Source organism: Lissotriton helveticus, chromosome 9 (assembly GCF_964261635.1).
Source record: "Lissotriton helveticus chromosome 9, aLisHel1.1, whole genome shotgun sequence".
Lineage (NCBI taxonomy): Eukaryota > Metazoa > Chordata > Amphibia > Caudata > Salamandridae > Lissotriton > Lissotriton helveticus.
In genome coordinates this window covers 584726155-584746886 of record NC_136070.1, presented here as the reverse complement: position 1 = coordinate 584746886, position 20732 = coordinate 584726155, and the positions used below count along the sequence as shown (strand labels likewise).

General features: G+C 43.0%; 1 protein-coding gene across 1 annotated transcript in view; it reads left to right on the top strand.

The window, feature by feature from the left end:
- Positions 1-829: 829 nt before the first annotated feature.
- TRPT1 (tRNA phosphotransferase 1) overlaps positions 830-20732 on the top strand; it is a 58545-nt gene continuing 38642 nt past the window's right edge. Inside the window, exons 1-2 of the mRNA XM_078660552.1 lie at positions 830-957; positions 2979-3027. The gene's annotated coding sequence lies outside the window, so the exon portion shown is untranslated. The remainder of the gene's footprint in view (positions 958-2978; positions 3028-20732) is intronic.

The window sequence follows — 20732 nt, the reverse complement described above, 5'->3', positions numbered from 1 at the left end:
TCTATCTATCGCCCTCACTCTATCTATCTATTGCCCTCACTCTATCTATCTATCGTCCTCACTCTATCTATCTTTTGCCCTCTCTCTAGCTATCTATCGTCCTCACTCTATCTATCTATTGCACCACCACAGCATCACTCAGGGGCACCACAGCATCACTCAGGGGCACCTCAACATCACTATGCGCTACCACAGCATCACTGAAGGCCACAGCATCACTTGTCGCCACCACATCACTCAGCGCCACCACACTATCAATCTGTGCAACCATTCAACAACTGGTTCAAATATGTTCTCTCAATGTTTCAAGCTTTATTACAAATGTCACAAAAAGATGTTAATATTTCACTTCTGTTCTTGGATTTTCGTCACAATAAAATACACTGAACATAATCTTCACAAAAGTTATTTAGAAAAGTTTAAGCTATTGCCATTATAAATTACAATAACTTTTATTTAAGTATTAATTATTTTAAAAAAATTAAAAGCCATTGTTATTTGTAATATCGATACATCTAAGTCACGTAAATACAAAACATGTTGCATTACAAATGCTATAAGTGTCACATTTGCAAATGTTAAAAGTATTGGCATTGTAAATGACAAAGCTATTAATTTAGCTATTTTCAAAACCAACACATAAATAAAAAATTTGTCATTTACAAGACCAATAGCTCAAACTTTCCTAATGCGAGACCTCATTGCAAAGGCTTGTTTTTGCTCTGTTATTCAGAGAGAAGACACCTCCTAAATATAAATCGGAAAGTGTTTACATTTTCCCAATCCAAAATGGACGCTACGTTTAGCATTGGCTTCAGGGGGTGTTGCCGTGAAGTCCTTTCTCTAGTTCGCCTAATCGCCTATGTTACCGTGTTTGTGTCATGGAGCAAGTAGTTACATAGCGCTCACTACCTGAAACGAGACTTAAAAGTGAGAGAAGGGCAGAACACCGGACAGGTCAGTGCTGTCCTAGCATGTTTGTTGGCGGTATTTTTTTAATATGATCTCCTCGGCGCACCCAATGTACGAGGCGAGCTGTCCGAGAATGTCATGTCATGTCATACAGGGTGTGCCCAGGAACTTTACAAATAGCACATGTCCCACAATGCACTTTAGAAGAATAAACACATCTTACAGTCGAAATTTCAGGCGAGCTGAAAAAATCTGTGCCAGGTAATATATTTAACAGACAGCTACTATTCGCTCTGGTGCCGGTTAAATAAGTGTAGTCGCCCGATTGTGAAGGCGGTGTAATAATCATAATAATGGCATTTGTAGAACCCAATAGCTACCTCAGCTATAGGGTTGTGGGCACTACGGGGGTCAAGGCGTGGAAACTGAGCCCTCCATTTAAATGACTAGTTTGACCCAAAAACACATCACATAATATGACAATAATATCATGGCATGTTCTAGTTTCAAGATCACCAGTTTCGTGCAGTTAATAAAGTGAATTCCATTACTTGCGACCAAACCTGCCTTCAAACTAAGAAATTAAAAAAAAGACATTAGATTTGCTTTACCCTTTAATAGTGCAAATTCAGATTAAGAAGAAATTACAGCATTTCAAAATCCTTCACCAAAGTCATGAATTTCTGGTTTGCAATTTATCAATTCTGTAATATTTTACAAATGTATCAGAGGATGCCCATGTAGCCACATTACAAATATTTCATGAAGGAAACTCCCAGATGCTTAGCCCAAGAGGTAGCAACCCCTTGAGCCCATCTTTACTGTATTCCCACTGGAAAAGGAATGTTTCAAAAAATGCTAGTGTCAGAATTCATTAAAATCTTATTGGACCAGTCTTAGGATGGCGCCTTAATTCTTTTAGACTTATTGGCTACAATTGATACGGTATCTCACACTACACTCCTACATCGGCTGGTGGATGTGGGTATTTGTGGCTCAGCATTATGGTAGTTACAGTCCTTTCTTTGCAACATAGCAATCACTTTCGGCCTCCACCTTTTCTTCTGGAAGCAAGTTGCTTAACTATTGGGTGCCGCAGGGATCCCCACTTCAGCTTTACATTGTTTAACGTGTACATTGTCCTTTGGCCATACTGATTCAGTCTTCTGGCATTAGTTTCATCTCCTATGTGGATGACACACAGCAGTTTTTTTTTCGATAGGTGAATACCTTGCTTTCAGACAGAAACCCTTTAAAGCATGTCTTGTCAGTGTTATAGACTGGATGAAACAGAGTCACCCTAAATGTAATTCGGAAAAGACTGAAGTCTTTATCTTCGGAAGTGCACAGGAGGTCTGGTTCAATGAATGGTGGCCAGCTGATATGGCCACTCCCCTTGGAACATCAACAGACATGAGAAACATGGGCATGAAGTTGCATAAAGATCTACCTTTCTCCTCACAGATCGTATAAGCCCCTGGCTCATGTGTCACCCTACTACTTTCACTTAAGAAATTCTTGGACCTATTACCTTTTGAAACTTGCAAAAACATAGTTCGTGCTCTGATCATGGCTAAGCTGGACTATGGTAATAGTCTGTTCTTCGGCCTATCAGTCTCTCTACCCTGTCGGTTGCAGATTGCACAGAATGTCGCTGTCTGGTTAATTCTTAAGATACCTTGCTCGTGTCTCAATATCTCACCATCTAAAACAACTTGTAAAATAGTTTCTTGGGGCGAGGGGGAGAGCCAAAACGAAAAACGTAAACTATCACAATTCTGGACAATGGTAAATGCAGTAATCAAGTTAAATACCTTTAGGGAGCATGAGAGAACTCTTTTTACAAATATGGATGAAACTGATTTGATGGAGTTTTCATTATCCCTAAGTCTCTTGTCTCAGTCAGTACTTTTTAGGTGAGCCCCTCCTCTGAATAGGAGAGAAAACAGGCCATTCCCGGGACGTCTGTGACAACCCAGGATCTTCATGTGTCTGCCACAGGGGGAGATTGCTGTGTCACATGTAGTCGAGGAATGGAGTTGATGAATATTCCCATTCTCTCTTAGATCTCCTGCCTTACTGAAGAAGTCGAACTCGTCAAGTGAGGAGGCATTGGTGAGTATTGGAATTCATTTACGTCAGTGAAAGTAAATTATTCTGATGTTTGAGTCTTTGTTAATGGAGAGGCACAGGGCAGCTATTAAGTCTGGTGCCGTTGATTTTGATCGCATGCTTGCTCAAGGAGCGAGAATTTAGTGGCTCCTGCATTTGCGCCTGCTTTCAGTTTCTCTCACTTCACTCAGCGTACGTATTTCGGGTATTTATAGAGGTGCATTGGCCAGGTAATTGTATGATTTAGTTGATGAGCTGTTCATTACTGAATGATGAGGAAACTTGGAAAGAGTTGGCACTATGTGGAAGATTCTTCATCTTTTGTCTCTCTCTCTCGCCTCCTAAGAAACAGCACTGGAGGCAGGCAGGCTATTCAGAGGAGAGCCCTGATGACAGGATTAGGAAGATAGTGCTGGAGGTTGTCTTCCCCATGGTCTCCTGCTTCCTCTGTCTCTCATCCATACCATCATGATGACCTCTCCTCTGATTCAGAAATTGGGGAGTAAGATGTTGAGCTTTCTCCCTTGGAGCCGAAGAAGAAATACATTGACAAGGACATTTTGCGTGAAAAACTGTGCAGAGTATGGGTTTTCAGTTGATGAGCAGCCTAGTACTTGATGTGAACTGGTTTTAAGGCAAGTTCCCTCCTTGAGTCTTCGTCTTCGCCAACATGCTTTGAATGTAGTTATGCGGGAGTGGAAAGACCTTGATAAGATTATTGTTCCTAGGTGCTTGTCTAAAACGTCCTCTGATGGAAGAAATGCATAAGAACATCCCAGAGACAGTGGTAGTGGATTCTTTGTTAGCGAGTGTGGTGGGTGGAACCTCCGGGGCAGAGGGAAGTATTCTCAAGCATCATTCTGATAAGAAGATTGAGTAGCCCTTAAAGAAGAGTCATGCTGGCACTCATTTGGCAAAAGGAGCAAGTTGAGTTTCTTTCTGACTTAACTTTCAATGTGGTATCAGCTTTGTCTTTGGCTGAAGGTGCTACCATTGGCTCTAGAAGGAAATTGTATTTAAAAGAGTGGTATAGTGACTCCTTCCAGAAGTCTGCAGCTCTTTGTATTCAGTTTGAAGGAGTTAAATTGTTTGATGCAGAACTTGAGAAGAAACTACAGCCCCTTATTAAGGTGAAGAAGCACTTTTCGACAGCTGACAGGTCCCTACGGTTCATGGGTCAAATATTCTTTGATTCCTTATTTCAACAACCCTCAAGAAGATACTTACAATAACAACAGTCTTTGTTTCCTGGGCAACAGCGAAGTAGGAATTATAAGAACCAATAAGAACACAAAGGAAAGCTTCCTATCCTGTGAAAACTGAGCAATTCTAACTATTTCAAAGAAGGCCTAGAGTTTCTAGAAGGAGGTCAGATATAACGCTTCATTATAGGCGGAGAGGATGCTGTGGTGCTGAAGAATATCATTGAAGGCTATCATGAAAAGGTCTTATTTGTACCCCCAGAAATGGGACCATAACTACCCCAATTCCATACTATACTGTCAAGAGGAAGGCCATGCTCTCAGCAATTCATTAATGTGGCGAAGATTGTCATTATGCCAGTTTATTAGGGGAAAAAGGACAGGGGAAGTTACTAGATATTTTTAGGTTTTGCCTGCAAGTGCGCACGTAGTGCGCATGTGCTAGCAAAACCTCTTGAGTTCTATGTCGGGTGATGACCCGCCTCTGTCTATCATTGGCTAGCTCCATAAATGGAGGCTAGCCATTGGGAGACAGAGGCTGTCAATCGCGCTTTCTCTTGAAAACGCGATTCGGGGGCGTTTCGCGGTGTTTTTTTAAGCCCTGCCCCTTTGTCCCGGGCCGCGCTGCGATTGGCTGCCGGCCCGGGACACTCCAGTGACGTCATTTCCCGGGCCGCGCTGTGATTGGCTGCCGGCCCGGGACACCCCCGTGACGTCAGTCAATCACAGCACGGCCCGGGACCTGACTTGTTTTCATTATTCAAGCACGACAACGCTCCCTGCCATGTCATTAAAAATGCTAATTACTTGCCACATACAGAAGATAAACTGGCGGGGTGAAATCAGACTATGTAGGCTTCCTTTAGAAGAAATCCATAATAATGTAAATGTTTATAGCGCTTCCTATACATAGGCGAGGCATTGAAGGACTTTACGGCGTGCACCACGATACCCCAGAAGCTCTGAAATACTAGATCTGAAACCACTGCTACTTGTGCGATAAAGCAACTAAAAACGTTATAATACATATATTATAATACATATACCTAATTTCTTAGCTTGACGCGCACTATTTACAATAAAAGCGGAAAACCTGGAGACTTTGAAACAAAGTCACGCTGCACCAAAAGGCTATCCGTGTGCAGTCCACAGCGTTTCTAGTGAACTCGCTGCCAACAACTGTTCTTAAAGGCAGGTGCGTAGGGCCGTCCTGCTTTTAAAGGATCCGCGCACCAGTCTTGGCAAGCCCGATTCTACTTTGAAAGCACCATTGCCGAGCAGTCGGACCTCTCCTGACTAGAGATATTCGTATTTTAAATAAACACTGAAAAAGCCTTTTCTCGTTTCCAAGTACGATTTAAACTGCAGCAGGGCAGAAACAAAAAACTCCTCCCCCTCAGGCAGGCCTGCTGTTCTCTCCCTCAGCCAGGACTCAGGCGGCGCCAGGGGAGCCCTGCTCGCGGTGCCTGCTGGGAAGCTGGGAGCCCCGTTTTCCGGAGGTGATGCAGGTAAGAGGCTGCTGGGGGCCTCATTTAAAGGGGAACTAGGTTTTGTAGTTTTATTTTTTTATTGTATGTAACGTTTTGAGTTTTCGCTTTTTGTTAAACAGCGATTGGGTTAGTTTCTTATAAAACATTGCTTGCCGTGTCTTAATCCATCGTGATACGTCGGCGTCCTGGTCGTAGGGGAGGCCGGGCCGCTTTAAGAAAGCCGTGGCAGCTCCGGCCTCTCATGGGTTAATTTTTTCAACCGCCGACATATTTGTCCCCCTCCACCCTTTTTTAGCTGCTTAATGGGACTTGGCCCGTTTAAATGTCGCGTCTATGGGATATGTCTCTGCCGTCTCCCTCCCGCGCTGGTGGGTTCGGGGCCCTTGAGGGGATGCTGTTGGGGGTAGGGAAACCGGTGATTCTTTTGTTTACTTTTGTATTTTTCGCGAACTGGTGGATATATGTTCATGCCGATTAAAGGCCTTCACTGTATGCGTTGACTTCACATGCACTAGTCATTGTGTGCATGTGAAGCTCTGGTCTTCCAGTAGAGCTGAGCACTGGGCCGGTGGCGGTGCTCGCGCGTTAAAGGTGACGGCACATGTATTTTGAGTTCCACTGTATAAAGAGGTCCACTGAAAGCTTGCTGTTGTGCAAGAGAAATTCTCACTCACAGGGGTGCAAGTGAGCTTTAGTGTGCCCATACATCACTTGCATCTGTACAACTGAACCCCCCTCAAAGACCACTACTTTCTCTACCGTGAAACCTGCCAACCTTTTCAGACTGCAGAAGTGCAAGGGGTTATGCTCTGCATGTTCCATGCCAAAGGCTCTTGCGCTTATGTAGCTTTCGTTCTTCGCCGTCGTTTTTTTTGTTTCCACTTTTACTTTTCTGTGCAAAATTAATTTTCCGCATGGAAGAACATCAGTAGTCGCAAACGACGCATATGTGGGAAGAGCCATTGTGGCTTGGTGTATCACTCCCTGGGCCATGCGTTGATACTAATATGATTAAAATAACAGAATAGCTGTTGCTTTAATGTAAATCCGTTCTGGCATGGAGGACCTATGGCATTGTAGCAATTTACGCACATGGCTACACCAGCGCCTTTAAAGCAGCAGCAATCCTTGTCTAATGCGCCGCGAGTTTAAACGTGCTTCCAACACAATATATTTGTTCCATGGACATGCCATCTTTACATGTACGTGCAGGATACTTGATAATAGTCTCAGCATCTCCGATGAGTAAAGCATCCAGGAGTCTGATTTTCAGAACTGCGCTTCACTCGCATTGATTTAGCAGGGCTTTTCAGCATCTGCCTGTTTCATTGTTGCGTTTGCAAGTTAACATGTTATAGATGCATTTGGCCGTACGGTTTAATTTTGCAGCGGGAACAATTTCTACCCCTCCTAGTTACAGCATATTTGGTTCGAGTTCAGAAACTTGTTGCGGCTCATGACAGTATTGCCATTTTGACAGGTTCCGTATTTAAATACCCTGAGTTATCTCTGACAGACATTTACAGTTTACCATAACTTGCATTGCAGCCGCATTTATTGCCCACACATATTTGTTAGCGAAAGGAAGTCACAAATCACGTTTATATAATTTTAAGACGCGGTATTTAAAAATGATAAAGCAATAAAACAATGCTCTTCATTCACAAGTGTATTCCATATGGAATGACTTTGCAGTCCATAATTCCGAAAAATAGCATTTTAATCGGGAACTGTATGTAATTTCTTTATATACTGCTTTTTTCTAGTTTAGCGTGTTTTTTCGCATTATTTTATGTTGTCAGACAAATGAATGTTGGGACAGAGGATTTCTGATACAAAATTCAAACATGCATGTTTGAACTCGTACATTGTCAAAACCTTCATAGGCACTTCAATGCTCTTTTGGTCTGTAGTGCTCTGTAATTGTTACTGAACACATTTTTTGCATATGTGGAAGTCAGGGTTAAAGTTCGCTGGTCCATATTCTACCATAGTTAGAGTCGCTGCTACTGTTTAATATGTAATACATTATGATGTGAGCAATTGGTGCTTGATCCCCATAGTCTTTAATGTTATCTTAATCGAAACTTAACAGAAACGACTGAAGAAGTAATTTGGCGGCATTTGCTGGATGGGGGAAAGCTTTGCGAGAGATTAAGCTAATGGCATTGTAAATGACAATGCCATTTATTTATCTGTTTTCAAAACCAACACATAAATACAAATGTTGTCATTTACAATGCCAATAGCTCTAACTTTTCCAAAGGCGAAACCGTTGCATTGTAAATGCTTGTTTTTCTTTTCCAAAGCCCATGTAAATTTCAGTCTGGTCATAAACCGTTGGAATGTCACCAAGTGGATCAAGGATATTGCATTCAAAATAGACACTGCTAAAGATAATTCCTTTGATTCCAGAGGGTGCGTTCATGATTAAACTAGGTGCCTAGTTACAAGTTTTGATGGTATTTATCGCACATGATAAATAATGATTCCACTGGGTACATTATTTATCAAGTGTGATAAATACCACCTATCATAAGTTGTTGAGGAATAACATGTCGATGTTGGTGTTTAACACATCAAAATCCGCATGATACGGTAAATATTGTATGGTATTCCCTTGTTAAATTTCAGTAGGTTTGACCTGCCGAAAGGCGGAGTCTAACAAATGTTAAGTTGTTTAACACATCCGATAATTATCGAATGCGTTAAATAACCTATCCACTGGTAATTCCAACCAGTGCGTAACCAGGGGCTGAATTTTAACAAGCTGCTCGGAATCAGGCCCTTACTCTCATGGATGTATATTGCTACATTCCTATAGCAAGAGACCATCAAAGGATTCTGATATTCTGTCTCCCGATAAGTCATTACCAGTTCCAGGTGCTATCTTTTGGCATTGGTCTGCCTCAAGAGTATTCACAAAAATGTTGGTGCCACGATGGCCTCTCTACATATTTAGGGTTGGAACATTTTCCTCTGTCTAGGCGACTGGCTGTTCCATGCTCCTTCATTGGATGAAACTTTGGGTGGGTTGCAAGCTGTTCAGGAATGTCTTCAGTAACACGGTTTGCTCAGAAATCATCCAAATTGCAAATTGGAGTTTAATTCGGACCGGGTCTTCATAGATGCACACTTCTGAACAGATATGAGAATGGTTTTTTCCTCCAGTCAAAAAAGGCAGAAATTAGTGCTTTCTCATTTGTTGTCACACCATCAACCTCCAGCTCAATTTTGGCTAAGGGTACAAACACATATGGCATTTTGTGTGTCCCCAGTACCTTGGGAAAGGCTTGATATCAGACTTATCCTGATACACTTTCTTAAGTTTGTGAATCCTGCCTCCTAATACTTTGAGAAAGAAACGCCTTTAACCCCTATATTTTACTGCTACTTCAGTGATGGCAGAATCCGAAAACTGGACAGAGGATTCCTACTTCATTCGGGTCCATCGAGAGTTCTAACAACGTACACCGCTGCAATGGACTGGGGTGCAATCTTGATGGATGTCAGTCTGGGGGAAATGGACAGATAAGGAGAAGGAGACAAATTATTTAAGTGGGTAATAATTATCTGTAGTACATTGAGCCTTGATCCAGTTTCAGTAATCTCTACTACAACAACATGTTTTAGTTCGAACATACAACGCGGTGGTATTGTTGTACCTAAACAGGCAGTTAAACCAGATCAATGCCATTCAGTTTGGTAGCCTCGAAGATTAGAGCAGGGACTGAATCTCATATAGTCCCATTAAAGGATGTTAACATGAGAGGAAAGTACAATGTGGCAGCAGACATTTTGAGAAGATTCTTTTCTCTCCTCTCAAGATCGGTCTGTCTCAAAGAGTGTTCAGAATCTTATGTCAGAGATCCAGAATCCTTTTGTAGCCTTTTTGCCTGTCATGAGAACACTCTGCTTCTCAGGTTTTGTTCTTGGTTTCCTGTTCCAGGAGCTTTGGGGTGGATGTCATCCCTAAACATTTGCCTCCACAGCTCCTTTTGCCTTTCCTGATATACCTATTATTCCTTGGGTGCTTCTAAGGATTCAGGTGGAAAAACAGACGTGATAGTGGTTCTTCCCTTCTGGCCTGACAGATCATGCTTTCCACTCCATAAATCGATGGCTGTTTCTCCACCCTGGAGGATTCCTTTGTCACTTTCCCCTTTTGCGTACCGGGGTGTCTGCTTCTTTTACGGCTACCTTTGTCAGCTTGCAGGTTGAAAGGGTTGAGCTTCAGAGCATAGGTATTCAAAGATTAAGGCATCCTTCATGTTATATATCTTATTCTATACATTGAAGATACTTTGAGCATGGCATTCTCTGAAGTCCCAGTCTCCTTTTGACAGTGATATCTATTTCATTCTTCATTTTTTGTGTAAAGATTTTCAGAATACTTTGTCAGTGACTATTCATAAGGCTCAATGGTCAGCTGTCAGAGAACCCTTTGGTGGTATATGCCAGAATGAAAATCTTGACTTTAGAGTTCCTATGGAATTCTCTATTTGTAGTCCTGTGTTGTGGCATTCTTTGCCTCCTTGGGATTTGCCTTTGTTTTTGGATCTGTTGAGGGACTCCCATTTGAACCTTTGAGCTCCGTTAAGTTAAACTATTCAACTATGAAGGTGGCATTTCATGTTGGAGTCATTTTTGCTTGGACGCTTGGTGAACTTGGAGCACTGTTGTTCAAATCTTCCTTTCTCAGGATTTTGGATGATGGAATTGTGTTGAAACCTAATCCTGCTTTTAGTCCCAAGGTGGCTCCTGTAGCTTGCAGGGATCAGAAAATTATGCACCCTGTGTTTTTGCTCTTGCTCTTTAGTCTAAAGAAGATGAGGTGTCACTTACTGAATGTTGAAAGGCAGTGCTAATTTGCTTAAATTGCTCTAAACCTTTTAGGAACTCTGACCATTTGTAACTTTTGGAGGTGAGCCCATATTTGAGTTAGTACGGATGTAGTGTCAACTCCCTGGAAGCACATAATATGCATTAGAATAACAGAGACCATAACTTTTTGTCATCGACTGAATAAATTGTGATTCTTTATTATCCATTAAGTAGTTAAGTATATAAGAACAGTTACTATTTGACTTGTAGCTTAGCAGATAGAACTGAGACTTCACTCAGCTAGACTAACGTGAATTGTAAATATTTAGTACTATTTGATTGCAGAGGATGATATAATAGAGAAATGTGACTGTAGCCACCGGCCCACAAAATAGATTTCTGCACTATAAGGAAAGCAGTATACATACAGTGGAGAAAATTTGACATTTAGGTGACAGGTAGGTTTCCAGTCATAACTAGACAAAGGCTATCCTGTCCTTGTTAATTATAGAGTAAGGACCGCTTGGTACTTCTCACTGTAAGTAAGATTACTTTGTTGTTTCTAATGAATGATTGGAGGAGAGCAAGGGAGCTTCTTACAAAGAGAATTTGATGCTAAAGCACGAGTTGAATCACTTAATTTTAAGTAGATGTCTCACATCCGTCTCTAGATTTAAGGAAGCAGTCATGGACCGCTTATTTTTTCTTTGGAAAATTACTCAACGTAATGTATGTACTATGTATGACTGTTGGACATTTTATACCACTAAATAATACAGTGACACCATTGCAGGGTAGAAGCAAGCCAGATTGGCCCTCTTATGTCAGTTACCCAGAAAGGATTCTACCCATCCATATTCTTTCCTGGATACATGTACGATGACACATAGCCTCTTCAAGAAATGGAATAGTCTACCATGATGAGCCCTGTCCAGAAGTTTAGAAGCCGCATGATCAAGGTGTGACTGTCATCTTCAAAGGAAAGGATGTACTGTGGTTGGAACGAAGAGTGGATTGAATGCAGGAGATTGCACTTGACTATGATTAACATAATTTCATTAGCAAACACTTGGACAATTTCATAGAATCCAATAATATTTGCTGTGATAGTATTATCCTTTTCAAGCTGACCCAAATCATTTGAGCAAAATTTAATTTACTAGCGAACTAAGCAGGTGAAAATGTTGAGTGAGGGTTCCACTTAAACACCAAAGTTGTAAGCGTAGCAAGAAAGTATAAAGTCATGCGAGTGAGCATAGAATGTGAGCTCAAGAATAGTGAATAAGTGTAACAATCAAATTAAAAGAAACGGCAAAAGTAAAACAATTTAATTTCCAGGTCATAGGAGGGTGGAGGAGCAGACTCCAGGTAGAATTGTCACTTTTCAAAAGCTCTAGGAGGGATTGTGTGTCTGTCTTTGTGTCTATGTCTATCCAAGTATTACTCAACGAAGTCGGGTATCTGTGCAATTGTATACTATGGGGGTACATAATTTTAATACACAGGTCCCCGGTGTCATTGAAGACCTAGGACCTGTAGGGTTCTCCCAGATGATGGAATGCCTTTCTATCTAGCAGAGCACACACAGGACCTGAGTGTCACTTGGAGCTTCAACCGATCAGATATTATCAATTATTAATTGTGGCCAGATCACTCTGTGGTCATTCTACCTGCGAACTATGACGCAAACCATTCTAGATTTGAAGATGCTAGGTCTCCGACTGAATGTAGATGCTTTCGAAAAGTATCTTCAACCAAGTTCTAAAAAGCTTTGTCTTCCTTCTACTTATGCTGACCCTAAAGTCATCCTGGAATCTTCCACCTTAATATCACCTTAGTCTTGGACTAAATAGCAGTACTACAATTTCAGAAATCCAAGACAGCTGACAAGTATTCCATCAAGTGTTTCAGTACAAATCTAGCAACCACAAAAGGATTAAGTCGGAAATTGAAAAGCCATTACCGAAAAATACGTGCAGCTGCCAACAAAATCTGTGCAAAGCCTATATTATGGAATACCACAAGGCATTTCAGAAGAAGAAGAAAGCTTATTATGTGACAGAAGCAACAAGACAATCAGACATGAACTGATCTGATAAGCAACATAGAATATTTTTAAGGAGGCACATGGCCTGGGCTCAACATTATTTATTTATTTAAGAGTTTTATATAGCGCTAGCCAGACCTGAAGGTATCCAAGCACTTTACAACCGTAAATGTTCACATCAATGATAACTAGTATATACGGAGCAGCGGAGTCACTTCACTCGCTGGATGGCATACACTGTGTAAGTTACACATCTCACCTTGTAGCCCCCCGTGAGATCCCACCTCTGCAATGAGGGACATTAATATCATTTGCTTACATTCTTTGAGGATAATATTCTGAAGACCTGGTACAAATGCCAAGAGAAGTCAGAAAAATCTATTTTCACCCAGATTACACTGTCCAACATTCAGATATCTTCCGTGTATTTTATGGGAGTGATTCTCGAAGCAGGAATGATAAAAGCCTGTGGCGTCTCACCTGAGTTTTGACTGGCATCCACTAAGCAAGCCTATGCTTGGTTTGGATATCACAAGAAGTATGGATTCTTCACTCCAGCAAGGCACAGTACCCAGTGCTCAAAAGCACAATATAACCACTCTGTTAAGTTTCCTTAAGTTCTAAATCTCTGAAGCAGGCACAGTAGACCCGTTTCAGGTCCCTCTTTCGTAGCATAATCATTAAGGGTGGGGTACTTTGACCGGTTTAGGAGATTGTGGAGCCAAACCGCATCCAGCTATTAGAAATGAAACCCGGGAGAGCCACCGAAACGGTACAAGCTAATAATAAGAGTTACCTGGTTTCCTCTCAAAGCTTGTGAGCCAGAAATTCTAATCTTACTAGATCTTCCTGTGGCTTAGACCACAAAGGACTCTAAATTGATGCTGGAACACCTTGAAATATGGGCCTTGGACACCAGTATGGTTCAGCAAGGGACCGGTCGTTCCTCTCAAATTGTAGTCAGTGTAGGAAAATGGATCCTTTTCTACATCAGTGAAACATAGCATTCTGGTGTCCCACAGGAATCAACACGGACTCGCCTCTTTTTCCCATTTTACATGGGGCAATTTGCCCAGCTTATTTTTGCAGTTTTCCAAAAGTATGCAGATGGAGATCTGTAGTTGGGGTGGAGTTCTGCAGTTCAGTGCGTTCCTGAGAATTGACAATAGTGCTGTTCTCCTGTCCACAAGAATAGTTGTAAGTATATAAAAGTCAACTAGAAGTAAAAAAGATTTTAAGGTTAACACGATGTCAATAGTTGTCACTGCACAGTGCCTAAAAAGACATGATGTGGGACATCACAAGTGCTCCAATACTGCCTTACTAACTTAACCCTAACATATAGAGTGGTTAGAGCACCTCGTAATTTATGGTTAGATTGACAAACCTATAGAAAAAACATGTGCTACTATGTTTTGCACCATTTGTTGAACACGCAAAAGCTTTATGAGAATAGAAAAGTAATTTGCTTTTGTTTGAACCTGTAGGTCTTTATTACAAGTTGGGCACAATACGGTGGGATATTTACCACATGCATTAAATACCGTTACCCAGGGTAGGGCATTAAAATGTCTGGCGAGTACCTTTTATTCTGAGTTTCCCACTTTCAAAAGAATCAATCAATTCAAAAGAATCAGTATTTAGCCCTGAATTATACATGATTTGGGTTTTTTATTGGCATTTCCCACAAGATCTTCTGGCACCCTGACCTAGTGGATTCTACCTTGAGAAAACTGAAAGGGTTTGAAAATTACAACACAGCTTCTAATTTAAATCCCTGTGCAAACACATCCATTTGCATAGGGATCACAGTTTAGTTCTTATCTTTAATGAGAGCTTTACAGTTCTGTGTATATCACTCAAGTGTTTCAAAACTTATGAACGGCAGTGTGCACTTTTCGAAGAGTTTATAAATTAAATTTAGATTTAAATAATGTTTGCTGGCATCATTTCAAACTCAAAAAAATTATCCAACCAATTTTTCCAGTCACGAATTACATGATTTAGCCTGAAGGAGAACGAGTAACCGCTACACAGCTGTCTGGTTTGCTAAAGACATCTTGAGGACTTAACGAAAGTTAATCTACTAATGCTTTCCACCCGTTGCTTACCATTGGCGTTGTGGTTTGTAACTCACATTTTCTGTCTTTCTATTTGCTGGCTTTATTTGCTTTAGGCTTTCCAGATTTAGTTTGTCCCTCCTGTTGCTTAAACCGTGTTTATCGTATTCTTCCACAAACTCGCTTTCTGTAAACAGGCCTTTAAATCTTGTTCTTATCTTGTCACATTTGCTGTGAATTCAAAGACAGAGGTCAAGTGTCAAGCTGTGTCTTCCAGGGAGCTTGGCGTTTATTTTTCTTTCTCTGACTTCAAAGTGGGAGGATTTATGTGACAATCATGCTGGCTCTGGAGAAGTGCCTGAGGAAGACTTTACAATGTTATTATTTTTTGTATTTTTTATGAACACACATCAAAATGTAAATGTATGTAAATGAACTGTGCTGACGAGCCAAATCAATACAGTAGATTTTGAAATTTACAAACATTGTGTGCTGTCTACGTTTTAGCAGTAAAACTGTATGTGAGTGCAAATTTATTGGTCATTTCAATTGAAGATGTGTTGTCTGTAATGGCAGTACACTACCATACCTTCCATACAGCACTCTACTTTGCACCAATCCATGCCACTGCACTGTACTCTTCACCACTCCACACTACGCCGCTCCAGACTGCCACTGCACTCTTCTCTGCACCACTCCACTCTAACCTCTCTACTTTACAACACTGCACTCTACTCCATGCCGCAGTACTCTACTATACACCACTGCACTCTTCATCACAGTACTCTACACCACAATGTGCCACTTCCCTCTATGCCACCCTACTCTGCAACACTACACTCTATGCCACTGCACTCTACGTCAATAAAATCTACTCTGTACCACTGCACTGTACGCCAGTGCAGTCTATGCCAATCTCCTCCAAGCCATTCTGCACCACTGCACTCTGCAATGAAACATCTACTCTATGCCACTGCACTTAGCACCACTGCACTCAGCGCCACTCCACTCTACACTGCACCACTCTACCCCACTGCACTCTATGCCACTGCACACTATGCCAATGTACTTTACACCATTTTGCTCAAAACCAATGCACTCTGTGCCAGTTTACTCTGCACCACTGCACTGTACACCTCTATACTCTACACCACTGCTCTCGACGCCATTGTACTCTGTCACTGTAATCTATGCCACCCTGTTCTACTCTGCACCACTGCTCTCTATGCCAGTGCACTCCACGCTACTCTACTTAACACTACCGTACACTACGACAGTATACTCTGCAACACTGTACTTTGCCATTCTACTTTATACCACTCTACTTTGTGCCTTTCGACGTCAAGGAACTCTGCATCGCTGCATTCTAAACCAATCCATCCTAATCTGCTCTGCACCACTGCACTCTACGACACTCTATACCACTGCACTCTATGCCACTTCACTCTACTCTGAAACAATCTACTCTATGCCACTGCAGTCTATGCCACCCTATTCTTCTCTGCTCCACTCCACACAATTGCTCTATACGCAAATATACTCTGTGCCAGTCTACTCTACACCACTGCACGCCATTATATTCTACACCATTGCACTCTACGTCGCTTTATTCTGCACCACTGTATGCCACTTCATTCTACACCTATGCACTCTTCACCACTACTCTACAGCACTGCACGGTACGACACTCTGACCCTACACCACTTTACTCTCTGCTACTGAACTCTATGCCACTCTACTCTGGGCCACTCTACTCTGTCACTGCACTCTATGGCACTGCATTCTGACACTGCACTCTACGCCTCTCTACTTTGCACCACCCTACGCTATGCCAGGGTACTCTATCCCACTTTACTATGAACCACTGCATTCTTTGCCACTCCACTCTGCGCCACTCCACTCTTTCACTTCACTCTACTCTGAAACAATCTCCTCTACGCCTCTGAACTCTAATCCACTGCACTTTGTGCCACTCTAATCTGCGCCACTCTACGTCACTCCCCTCTACACCACTGCATTCAATGTTGTGCCACTCTACGCCACTGCGCTCTACGCCACTACTCTATGCCTCTGCACTCTACCCTGCACCGCTATACTCTACCCTGCACCACTCCACTTCACTCTATGGTGAAACAATCTACTCTACACCACTGCACTCTACGTCACTGCACTCTATGCCACTCTATTCAATGCCACTGCACTCTACGCTACGCCACTACACTCTATGCTACGCCACTCTACTCTAAACCACTGCAGTCAATGCCAATTCACTCTGTACCACTTTACTCAAAACCAATGCACCCTATGCCGCTGTACCTACGCCAATTACTTTGCGCAACTACAATTTACGTCGCTTTACTCTACAATATTCAACTCTGTCACTCCACACTACATCACTCTACACAGTTGCGCTCTACGTTACTGCACTCTTCGCCACTCTATTCAACTCTGCACTACTGTACTCTATGACACTGCTCTCTACACCACTTTACTCTACTGCACTCTTCTGTCTCTATGTCGCTGCGCTCCACGCCACTGCACAACTCTACTCTATGCCAATGCACTCTACGGTACTCTGCTCTGCATCACTTCACTCTAATCCACTTTACTCTATGTCAAACCACCCTAAGCCACTCTAATCTTCTCTGCACTCTGCAACACTCTGTTCCACTGCACTCTACGTCACTCCACTCTACTCTGAAACGATCTACTCTATGCCAATGCAGTCAGCACCACTCTTTTCCACTCTGCGCCACTCTACGCTCCCCACTCTACGCCACTCTATTCTACACCGCTGCACTCTTTGCTACTGCACTCTAAACAATGCTCTCTACACCACTTTACTAAATACCAATACACTGTACACCACTGCACTCTATGCCAATCTACTCTGCACCACCGCACTGTACACCACTATACATTACGTCATTGTACTCTACGCCACTCTACACATTGCACTCTGTCACTTTACTCTGCACCACTCCATGCCACTGCATTCTACACCAATGCACTCTGCTCTACACCATTGCACTCTACGACACTCTGCTCTGCAGCACTTCACTCTCTACCCCTGAACTCCATGCTACTGAACTCTATGTGAATCTACTCTGCGCCACTACACACTACTCTGCACCACTCTACGCCACTCTACTGCACCCTACACCAATGCACTATACGCCACTCTAATCTACCGTGCACCACTCTATCCCAGTGCACTCTACCCCACTCTAATATCCACCTCGGCACTCTTAACCACTGCACTCTACACCACTGCACTCTACACCACTCCACTCTTCAGCACAGTGCTCTACACCAATACACTCTATGGCACTCTGTGGCACTACTCCATACCACTCCACTTTACCCTGCACCACTCCACATCACTTAACTTTACTTTGAAACAATCTACTCGATACCACTCTACTCTGTGCCACTGCGCTCTATCCTGCACCACTATATTCTACCCTGCACCACTCCACTCTACTCTGAAACAATCTATTCTCTGCTACTGCACTCTATGCCAGTCTACGCCACTGCATTATATGCTGCGTCACTCTAAAACCTCTGCAGTCTACACTATGCCACTGCACTCCAAACAACGGCACTCTACACCAATTTTCTCAAAACCAATGCACCCTGCGCAACTGCACCTACGCCAACTACTTTGCACAACTCCACTTTGTCTCTATACTCTACAACATTCTACTTTGTGCCACTGCACGCTGTCACTCTACACCATTCCACCATATGTAACTCAGTTCTACTGTACTCTACTTCACTGCTCTCTACACAGCTCGACTCTGCACCACTCTGACTCTGCACTCTGACACCCTAGTCTGCATGACTGCATTCCACTCTACTCCGCTCTATGCCACTCTACACCACCACTGCACTGTACGCCACTGCACTGTACGCCACTGCACTGTACGCCACTGCACTGTACGCCACTGCACTGTACGCCACTGCACTCTACGCCACTGCACTCTACGCCACTGCACTCTACGCCAATGCACTCTACGCCAATACACTCTACACCACTGCACTCTATGCCATTGCATTCTACTCCACTCTTCTCCTCTGAGCTCTTCCCTGCAGTACTCCACTCTACTTTGCACCACTCAACTGTACACTACTTCACTTTACTCTAAACCACTCTGCTCAATGCCACTGCTCTCTACCCTGCACCACTCCACTCTACTCTGAAACAATCTATTCCACACCACTGTACTCTATGCCACTCTACACCTCTGTAGTTTACACTATGCCACTGCACTCTAAACCACTGCACTCTACACTACTTTACTCAAAACCAGTGCACCCTACACAACTGCACCTACGCCAACTACTTTGCACCACGGCACTTTGTCTCTATATGCTACAACATTCTACTCTATGCACGCTATGTCACTCTACATCATTGCACTCTGTCACTGCACTCTACGTAACTCTACTCTAACCTGCACTACTGTACAATAAATCAGTGCTCTCTGCACCACTCTACTTTGCAACACTCTGCACTCTGGCAGTCTAGTCTGCATATCTGCACTCTATGTCACTGCACTCTACTCTGCACCTCTCAACTCAGTGCCACAGCACTGCACTCTACGCCTCTACACTCAAAGCCACTCTACAGCTCTGCCCTTTTTCCTGCACTATTCCACTCTACCCTGCACCACTCCACTCTATGCCACTTCCCTCTACTCCACTTTGCGCCAATCCACTCTATGCCATTGCACTCTGTCACTACAATCTACTATGTACTGTTCTACGCCACTGCACTCTGTTACTCTACGACACTGCACTCTACATCATTTTACTCAAAACCAATGCACTCTACGCCACTGCACTTTATGCCACTTTACACTGCTCCAGTATACTTTGCACCACTTCACTCTTGGCCACTCAACTGCACTTCACTCCACAACAGTCCACTCCACGATACTCTACTCTGTGATGCCACTACTCCATTAACGTGTGCTTCACTGGCACTTTATTCCACTCTATGCCACTCCACTCTCTGCCACTCCGCAGCACTCTACTCCACTCTGTGCTATTCTACTACACTACTCCACTCTGATGCTCTACGCAACTCCCTCTATGCCACTCCATGGCACTTTTCTCTACTCTGTTCTATGACTTAGTACTCCACGACAATCTACTCCACTCTATTTTACAACACTCTACTCTATGCTATCACACTCTGCTCTGCACCACTCCACTCTGTGGCACTCTACTGAACTGTAAATGTGTGAATACTTGTAAGCGCACTGTCGCCCCATCTCTGGGAATCCTGGCGCTGTATACTGCTGTGGAACCCTTCCTGGCTTTCCCTGTGAGATGCCCCCTCCTGGGCACCCCCAAGGTGAAGCCAGGCATCCCAGCGCTGTTGGGGACGTTGTGGAGATTAAGCAAGCTATTGCCCAGAGTTGCAGAGTGTGACTCATGATTAGAGTAGGCACCGAGGCGAGAATTATCGAGTCCGCGACATTGAGCCCAAGACCCTGCCGCGTCGGGAATTGAACCCTGGTCCCGGGCCTGACCTCTGCTTCAGGGTCTGCCGCTTCTAACCAGTGAGCCACACTTCTCCACTAAACTCTGGCACTGTACTCCACTCTACGCTACTCTACTGTATGCCTTTCCACTCAACTACACTCTACTCCCTCCATGACTCTCTATAACACTGTATGCTACTCCATGACACTCCACTTCACTCCTTTCCCTGCCACTCTGGTCTGCTGTGTGCTACTCCATAACACTCCACTGTACTCCACTTTATGACACACTACTTCACGCCACTCTTCATTCCCCTCTAACTTTTAGCCGTGCTGAAGAGTAGCTATTCGGGTGTACAACATTGCTTAAACATATTGGCAAAGCCAATAGCTCTTGCATAGATGGGACCTATTGGCTTCACCAATGCTTGTTATTGTTTGGTATATAAAGTTATATTCACATCAGTATTTTGTGGCATAGGTTTAAAATGCTATTGAAATGAAATGAAAGGAATGAGATGTAAAATATTTCAGAACCAGGAAAACCATGTCTTTTTTTTTCTCCAGAAAATAGAAATTGTCCCTCGAAAATT